The sequence below is a fragment of the Apodemus sylvaticus genome, chromosome 14 (assembly GCF_947179515.1).
Source record: "Apodemus sylvaticus chromosome 14, mApoSyl1.1, whole genome shotgun sequence".
Classification (NCBI taxonomy): domain Eukaryota; kingdom Metazoa; phylum Chordata; class Mammalia; order Rodentia; family Muridae; genus Apodemus; species Apodemus sylvaticus.
Window position 1 is genome coordinate 57,762,694 of NC_067485.1, and position 9,567 is coordinate 57,772,260.

A 9,567-nucleotide genomic window follows, 5' to 3' on the forward strand; every position below is an offset into this window, starting at 1 on the left:
TTTGAATTCTTCCTTTCCAATTTGTATCCCTTTGACCTCCATATGTTGTCTAATTGCCCTAGCTAGTACCTCAAGTACAATATTGAAAAGATATGGAGAGAGGGGGCAGCCTTGTCTAATCTCTGATTTTAGTGGGATTGCTTCAAGTTTCTCTCCATTTAGTTTTATGCTGGCTACCGGTTTGCTGTATATTGCTTTTACTATGTTTAGGTATGGGCCTTGAATTCCTGTTCTTTACAAGACTTTAAGCATGAAAGGATGCTGAATTTTGTCAAATGCTTTTTCAGCATCCAATGAAATGACCATGTGTTTTTTTTTTCTTTGAGTTTGTTTATGTAGTGGATTGCATTGATGGATTTCCGTATATTGAACCATCCCTGCATCCCTGGGATAAAGCCTACTTGATCATGGTGGATGATTGTTTTGATGTGTTCTTGGATTCGGCTGGCAAGAATTTTATTGAGTATTTTTGTATCAATGTTTATAAGGGAAAAATGGTCTGAAGTTCTCTTTCTTTGTTGGATCTTTGTGTGGTTTTGGTATCAGCGTAATTGTGGCTTCATAGAAGGAATTGGGTAGGGTTCCTTCTGTTTCTATTTTGTGGAATAGTTTGAAGAGTATTGGTGTTAGGTCTTCTTTGAAGGTCTGATAGAATTCTGCACTGAAACCATCTGGTCCTGTGTTTTTTTTTGGTTGGAAGACTTTCTATGACCCCTTCTATTTCTTTAGGGGTTATGGGACTGTTTAGATGATCTATTTGGTCCTGATTTAATTTTGGTATTTGGTATCTGTCTGGGAAACTGTCCATTTCCTCCAGATCCTCCAGTTGTGTTGCGTATAGGCTTTTGTAGTAGGATCTGATGATTTTTTGAATTTCCTCAGTTTCTGTTGTTATATTCCCATTTTCATTTCTAATTGTGTTATTTTGGATACTGTCTCTGTGCCCTTTGGTCAGTCTGGCTAAGGGTTTATCTATCTTGTTGATTTTCTCAAAGAACCAGCTCCTGGATTTGTTGATTCTTTGTATGGTTCTCTTTGTTTCCACTTGATTGATTTCAGCCCTGAGTTTGATGATTTCCCATCTTCTTCCCCTCCTGGGTGAATTAGCTTCTTTTAACCAAATCAGTAGCCTTCCTATACTCAAAGGATAAGCAGGCTGAGAAAGAAATTAGGGAAATGACACCCTTCACAATAGCCACAAACAATATAAAGTACCTTGGTATAACTCTGACCAAACAAGTGAAAGATCTGTATGACAAGAACTTCAAGTCTCTGAAGAAGGAAATGGAAGAAGACCTCAGAAATGGAAAAATCCATTTTCTCATGCTCATGGATTGGCAGGATTAATATAGCTAAAATGGTCATTTTGCCAAAAGCAATATACAGATTCAACACAATACCCATCGAAATCCCAACTCAGTTCTTCATAGAGTTAGAAAGAGCAATTCTCAAATTCATCTGGAATAACAAAAACCCAGGATAGATAAACTATTCTCAACAACAAAAGAAATTCTGGGGGAATCAGTATCCTTGACCTCAAGCAATACTATAGAGCAATAGTGTTAAAAACTGCATGGTATTGGTACAGTGACAGGCAGGCAGATCAATGGAATAGGATTGAAGATCCAGAAATGAACCCACACACCTATGGCCACTTGATCTTCAACAAAGGGGCTGAAAACATCCAGTGGAAAAAAGATAGCCTTTTCAATAAATGGTGCTGGTTCAACTTGAAGTCAGCATGCAGAAGAATGAGAATTGATCCATCCTTATCTCCTTGAACTAAGTTCAATTCCAAATGGATCGAGGACCTCCACATAAAACCAGACACTCTGAAGCTAATAGAAAAGAAACTGGGGAAGACCTTGAGGACATCAGTACAGGGGGAAAGTTCCTGAACAGAAAACCAATAGCTTATGCTCTAAGATCAAGAATTGACAAATGGGACCTCATAAAATTACAAATTTCTGTAAGGCAGAGGACACTATCAAAAGGACAAATCGGCAACCAACAAATTGGGAAAAGATCTTCTACATCTGACAGAGGGCTAATATCCAATATATACAAAGAACTCAAGAAGTTAGACCCCAGAAAACCAAATAGCCCTATTAAAAAATGGGGTACAGAGCTAAACAAAGAATTTTCACATGAAGAACTTCAGACGGCTGAAAAGCATCTTAAAAAATGCTCAACATTATTAGTCACTGGGGAAATGCAAATTAAAACAACCCTGAGATTTCACCTTACACCAGTCAGAATGGCTAAGATTAAAAACTCAGGAGACAGCAGGTGCTGGTGAGGATGTGTAAAAAGAGGAACACTCCTTCACTGCTGGTGGGGTTGCAAATTGGTGCAACCACTCTGGAAATCAGTCTGGCGGTTCCTCAGAAAACTGGGCATCGTCACTTCTGGAGGACCCTGCTATACCACTCCTGGGCATATACCCAGAGGATTCCCCAGCATGTAATAAGGATATGTGCTCTAGTATGTTCATAGAGGCCCTATTTATAATAGCCAGAAGCTGGAAAGAACCCAGGTATCCCTCAGTGGAGGAATGAATACAAAAAAATGTGGTATATATACACAATGGAGTACTATTCAGCCATTAGAAACAATGAATTCATGAAATTCTTAGACAAATGGATGGAGCTGGAGAGCATCATACTAAGTGAGGTAACCCAGTCTCAAAAGATCAATCATGGTATGCACTCACTAATAAGTGGATATTAGCCTAGAAAAGTGAAATACCCAAGACATAATCCACACATCAAATGATGTCTAAGAAGAACCAGCACACTGATTGGCTCAGCTACCACCTAGGCCCAGATCCAGGGCTCCGAGTTGCCTACCCCAAAATCTATCATCTGTGAACAGTTAGATATGTAAAAGTGCCAGTCATGCTGACCCAAAGCTGCTGGATCTCCAGGACACATCACTGTTTCAGGAAATATTAAAAAAGTAGACCAGTCACATTCCTGTGCTTGTGCCTCTAACTCTCTGCACTGGTGATAATGGCCGACCTGTTTTTATCTCGTGGAGACTTACTTGCTCGGGAGTTCCCAAAATGTCTCCTCCACCCAGCTCACTAGGTTCCCAGTGGTGGGTCACCACCACACCAACCACATGCTTCAAATCCCCACAGCCATTGTGGTGCACATCTGGCAAACCCATGCTTTGCCACCATGCCGTACCTTTCTTTCTAAAACCAAGACAAGTCAGCCATGTGAAGGAAAGTGCAATACAAACTTAGTTCAGAAACAATGGTAACTCAATCTCTGGGCACAACAACTAAAACCTAATCTTGAAAGCCTTATTAAAATCTGATTCCTCTGGTGGTCAATCCTTGCGGATCTGCCATGATACTGAGAAACTCTAGCAGCTACATCTTACCCTTCTGCTGTCCCAGTTCCAAAAAAATTCACTTTCCTCTGCTTCCTCTCTTCCAACGTTCAACCCGGGAGTCCTGCCTACTCACCCAGTGATTGGTTCTTTTATTCTTTAGAGAATCGGTTCACAAGAAAAGCTCCAGGCCCATCCACAACACACGGCAACAACAGAAAGAGTCCGGGTGAGGATGCAACATTGATGGCATCATAGAAACCAGTGACCTCAAACCAGACCAATGACTCTTTGCAATGAGCATTTGCAACTGAAGATGTGTGGATAGAAAGATATATTATGGGACACACTGTGACATATTGCAGTTTCCATGATGAGATTGATGTATTTCTATGCTTTATTTTGTGTGTGCATGTGTATGTATGTGTGTTTATGTGTGTTTGTGTGTGTGTATGTGATTGAGTGAGAGAGACAGAGAGAGAGAGAGCATTATGTGTATAGGTCAATGTGCATGCATACATATATGGAGGTCAGAGGATATCAGTGTTATACTTGGGCATCTGTCATCTTTTATTTCAAATCACCGTTTGCTGTCTCAGTGTAACTGGAATTGCAAACACCTGCCACCTGGCTCAGACCCCTTTTGTTTGAGATGCCAGTAAGCCTTTTATTTACTGAGCCATCTTCCCAGACCCAGTAGCTAAAAATTCCTTAATGTGTTTTAGATGCTAACACAGGAAAATTGAAAAGGAAGGGAAACTCCAGAGATGAATGTATGAAAGGCTGGCAGCTTTTGGTCTACCTGGGCTTCAGTCAACTCTGGGAGCATGCTCAGAAGAAAGCCTGCATTATACAACTTGAGAGAGGAAGGTATTATGCTAATGATCCATAAAAGATCACTACAGACCACACCTCAGCCCTCTCTCCTTTCTGGCTCTCTTGGAACCAAGCCACAGGGAGGCAGGGAGAGCTGTCGTTCTCCTTCTGTAAAATAACAGCATCTCTGTAATGAGCCCCATGTACAACCCAATCTGAAAAAGGAAAGAGAACACCGCTCTCTGAAAACTCCATCAAACGGATTCTATGAAAATAAGAGTTTTCCTACTCAAATATCTTTTCAGTTGTCTAGTCAAGCATAGCAAATAAACCCCAAACAAAGCTCTCAAAATCAAAGCAGGCCCAAGATGAGTTTTTAAAAGTAATTTACTGACTAAATTAAACCAGAATTAAAGCAGGCAATAAAAAATATGCCTGGAAAACAGAACTTAGAGACATGCCTTTTGTAAACTTAGAAACACAGAAGATTAATTTGTAGTTCTTTTACTCTTTTGTTTTTTAACAAAAGTTTGTGTGTGCATTCATTTTCACATTGGGGGACATTGTAGGTCCTGTAGGTCAGTGCTCATTGTCAAAGTGACCGTATCGAGAGTGACGTGGAAGGTAGGCTTCTGTGCATGGTGCAGGTTATCTTGATTACCTTAACTGAAGTGGGTAGACCTGCCCACTGTGGGTTTTGAAGTGTGTAGAGGAAGATGAGGAACTGAATAGTGGCCTGAATAGTTGCTCTCTCTGAGCACCAATGTGAAATGACCCGTTCCCCCCACTCTCTTGCTGCTATGGCTTCAGGCTATGATGGACTGGAACCCGGAACTGTAATTAATAATCAAGCTTTTCTCTCTAAGTTGTTTTTGGTAGGAGCATTTTATCACAACCAGATGAAGGGGAACTAAGATACCGTGTCACTAAATCTCCTGTTCTCCCAGGGAGCCAGTTGGTTGGCACAAGTTGGCTGGTTGGTCCTATTGTCCTAGATGGAACAAAACTGTAATGTGATGGAATGGAAGCCATCCATCTTAAAAAGGGGAAAGTCACTCGGTGATTATGTCTTTTAATTTTGAATTCATGGTTGATATTAGAACAAACAGCAACAGATTAGTCTAATACAAGACTCGGGAAAAATGTCTGCAGGAGATATTGCTGTGGAGATGGGGGTGGGGTGGGGTGTTTAAAATGATATTGTCAGGCATAAATAAGGCAATCTAGGGCTTGATCTAGGACATGAAGAGCTAAGAAGGTGGTTCCACACGCCACACATTCATCTTACACTCAGAAATTTTCTTGAAATAATGGTCATTCTCTTGCTGTAATTATCATATGAATGTTTATAAGGGGGAGTCTCTGTTTTCCAAAGAATGGAAGTCTTTAGACTTCTATTTAGAAGAACAGTGTCATTAAAATGGCAAAGTAACATGTTTACACTTATGCCTTGCTTTGACTATGTTGGGTTTAACTTTGGTGTTTGCACACTATGCACAGAACCAACTGTCTCAGGTGAAGCAGAGACATGGTAAGTGGCTGGAGTAAGCTTGCTCCTGAGGCAAATGGGTCATTTCATTTTAAACTGACTCAGTGCCTGGAAAGATGAAGTCCACTTTGTGGTCCTGAAGCACAGGTTGACTGGTTCTGCTTCATGTATTTCAGGAGGTTATGATAGAATGTAAAAGAAAGGGGAGGCAAGGACAAAGAAAGAGGTGGGGGAAGCAAGGGGAGGAGGAACAAAGAAGGAGGGGGAAGGATGGGAGGAGGGGAAGGAGGGGAAGAGAACACTCACAGTTAATGTGATTACTACTCTGCTGGCATTGGTCCTACCATCTTGGCATTTATTTTCTATTTATACCATAAGCTTTTTATTTCTCTAGTCCCATTTTTCTATTTTTCTTGGATTAACTGGATGGTTTTTTTGGTATTCTGTTTGGGCTCTTCTGTTGACTTTTGAATGATATCTCTGTGGTTGATCTTAAAATCATAATAAGCATATTTACATTCCCTCCACTTTTACATAGTATTTAATCCTTTCTGAAGAATGTCAGAGCCTTTCTCTTAGAGGTGGACAAGTCATTCAAACCGACCATGACCGGTCGGCTTACCATCACTCTAGGCTTTTACTCTTGCATATGCTGTGGATGTAAAGTTAGTTGTGTACCCACACATGCAATGGCCTTGAGACTTTTTCCCTCGATGCTTTCGGCTGGCTGTGCTCCTTTAGACACTTCTGGGATTCCATTTGAAATTATTAATCTATTTTCCCTGTTGTAAGTCTATCAGAAGGGTCTTTACCTTCAGGTGAGAAACCAAGTACCAGGCATCTATCAGCCAGAGAGCCGCAGATGGAGGAAAGCCGACATTCTTGAATTCCGAAGACAAACCCTACTTGGTTGGTGAGGCGCAAAGATGTTTAAGGTGGCCTCTCGGACCATTATTTAGTCTTTGCAAATGGCTCAGCCGGTGAAACCATTTGACACATAAACCTGGCCATCTGAGTTCAATCCAGAATTCTATGATGCAACTAGTAGGGCCTCTGAAGATTGCCCTTTGAGTTCCACACATGTTGTAAACATGTAAGTGTGAGCATGCATACAACAATAAGAAAACAACTAGTACAACAATTAATGAATGTGTAGGGAGTTGGGGCCCTTTTTTTTTTCTAGAAGACTTTTCAACTTTAGGCACACTTAACCCTTCATTTCCCTGCACCTTATGCAGTAGATGTCTAACAGTCTAAATTCTGGATAAAGTGGGATTCTAGGTCCTCGTGTCTGCCTCTCACTCCGATGGGGCCGTTGCAGCTTGCTTGGCTGTCCTTTTCTTCGCTTTCTCCTTTGCTCTCATTAAATGCTGAGCTGCATCCCCTGATACTGTGCCCATCTGAACTCTTCTCCTTTAGGAAAGAACTGAGCTGCTGCTGAAGTTGGAATCTCAGGAAACTGAAATACTCATCATGACCAGTAGTGTTTCTAGAGTGTTCTCAGGACATTTCTCTGAAGAGGGCAAAAAAAATTTTTTTTTTTTTTTTACAAACTTGTCAAGCTAAACAGAGGCAAGACTTGGTTTTAGAAACCCTTCACTGAGATTTCTCCAAATGGCAATGCATGCTGAAATGGAGAGACAGATTCTAAACATTTGGAGGACCGCACAAATGGGAAAGAGCCAGGAGTGTGATTACGAATCTTTTACTAAAATCTCAAGGACTAGACAGTCAGAGTATCTAGCTTCACAAAGGGCCACTTCAGGTGGTGAAGGGTGTGCCCCACAGGCCTTCTCCACCAAACCACAGGGCTGGGGAAAGTTAAATATGCCTCTCCCAGTTGTGTGAACAGAAGCCCAATGCTCGGAAGAACTTCTTTGTGGCAAAAAAATAAATAAATAAATAAAATAGAAAGATTTGTCTAATGAAGTGACCTCTGCCCCCACGGAAATTCACTGCAAGACCAAATATTTTGGGTGAAAGATTTTCAAAAGAAATAATGCCAGTGTGGACAAAAAAAATGGACAGGGAGAAGACAAAAAATTAGGAAAGCCATTCCAGTTAGTAAAATCACTCAGCTCCAAAGATTTGCTAACTCTCATTTTTAAAAAAAAACATAGTGTTTCAGAGGGGCTGGAAAAGGATTCTAGAAGGCAGATCCTAGAGCCACAGAGAATTATTTCCAGTGTTTGAAACCTAATCAAGGAACTCACAAAGTTTTCTCAGCTATATTTTATCACTATGGGCCAGTCTCTGAGGTCCTCTGTGATGACTGTTGGGGACCAATCCCCCATCTCATTTATCTTAATGCCTGCATTTTGTTTATAGCTGCTTTCTTAATGTTTCCTCTCTGGTGGTGTTTAGAGAATACAATAAGTCACTTCTACAGGTTAACCTGTTAAGACAAATCCAGTTCAAAGGCGGAATTCTACTTCCATGACACTGGAGTTTTTGAGGGCAAGGAGAGGCTGAGAGAGGGTTCTTGTAGCCCAGGTGAGCCTTGAATTTGCTATGAAGGAGAGGATGATCTTGAACTTCTGAACTTCTGACACCCTGCCCCCACTCACAGAGTATTGAGGTTACAGGCGTGAGCCCCCATCAAGTGCACTGTTGCTGAAAAGAATGGCCACAGGTACTGATATCTTCTATTGACAAATCCTCTTAGTTTATTTCTGACTGCTTTTCAAACTTGTGGGTCTCATTGGTTATAGCGTATTTTGGTTATAGTGTATTTTTGGTTATAGTGTATTTTCTTTGCTTCCTTTTAATAATTTGAGATTGTTCAGTCTTGGATCTGTAATTTCTGTCCAATTTCAAAAATTCTTTGATATTATGTTTTGAATGCTTCTCTGTTCCTCCTCTCTTCTTCTTCATAGATCTCAATTACAAGGTCTTCTGTTGGGTCATTTCAGCTTCTCCACCACTCCCTGATTGCCTGTTCATCTTTCAACTGTTCTATTTCTGTGCATTCCATTTGGGATAATTGTATTCCATGCTCTTGTATGACTCTTACTAGACAGATCCGAACAAATCTCTATTCACCCTAGAAAGGCACTGCTAACAAACCAAAGACACTTCCACCTAAGCATACTTAGTGAAGTGGTGATTTTATTGGGGTACACACACACACACACACACACACACACACACACACACACACACACGCATGTGTGCACATGACTGAGGAATCCCTATAGGGTGTGCACATTCAATGACAGCATCACCAAAGACGGTCTGACCTTCTCTGGGATTCCTGCATAGTTTGTAGTCAGTTCTGCTAGTTAATTGGTCCAAGTGCCCTTTTGCCACAGATTATTATTGCTTATACCACCTGGGCTAGCTGCCCTCTGGATATTGTAACTATCAGAAACTTTTTGAACCTCATACATTTCATTTACCTTTTGGGTCTTTTATGTTTCAAGTTTCTAAGTCTGATGAGCACCTTCTCCCATCCTTCCATTTCAGGCAAGAATGTTTCAACTCAGAGGAAACAGCTACACAAGAACCCTCTCTCCAGTGTACTAATCTTTTCTCTGACTGCATCTAATCTGACATGCATAACCCTCCATGCACTTTCATCTCAAATATTATAGCTTTCATCTTTAGAAGCATAATTTAGGATTTACTTAATAACATACCTTCCTCAACACCATTTTCAAAGATATAATATATATGATTTAAAAGTGATAATATCCTGTGCTGCCCATTAAAAATATTTGTATTTGTTTCCAACACTTTTGATGGAAAGCTTTATCTCTGTGCTATATGCAGTGTTTTTCTGTTTTTGTGTATGGCAAGTGATTAAAACATTTTAAAACAACTTTAAATGATCTGTATGCATATGTGTTGAGGGGAAATTGCTATAGAGGCCATAAGAGACAATAGTAAGGCACTGGATTTCCTGCAGCTAGAATACAGGCTGC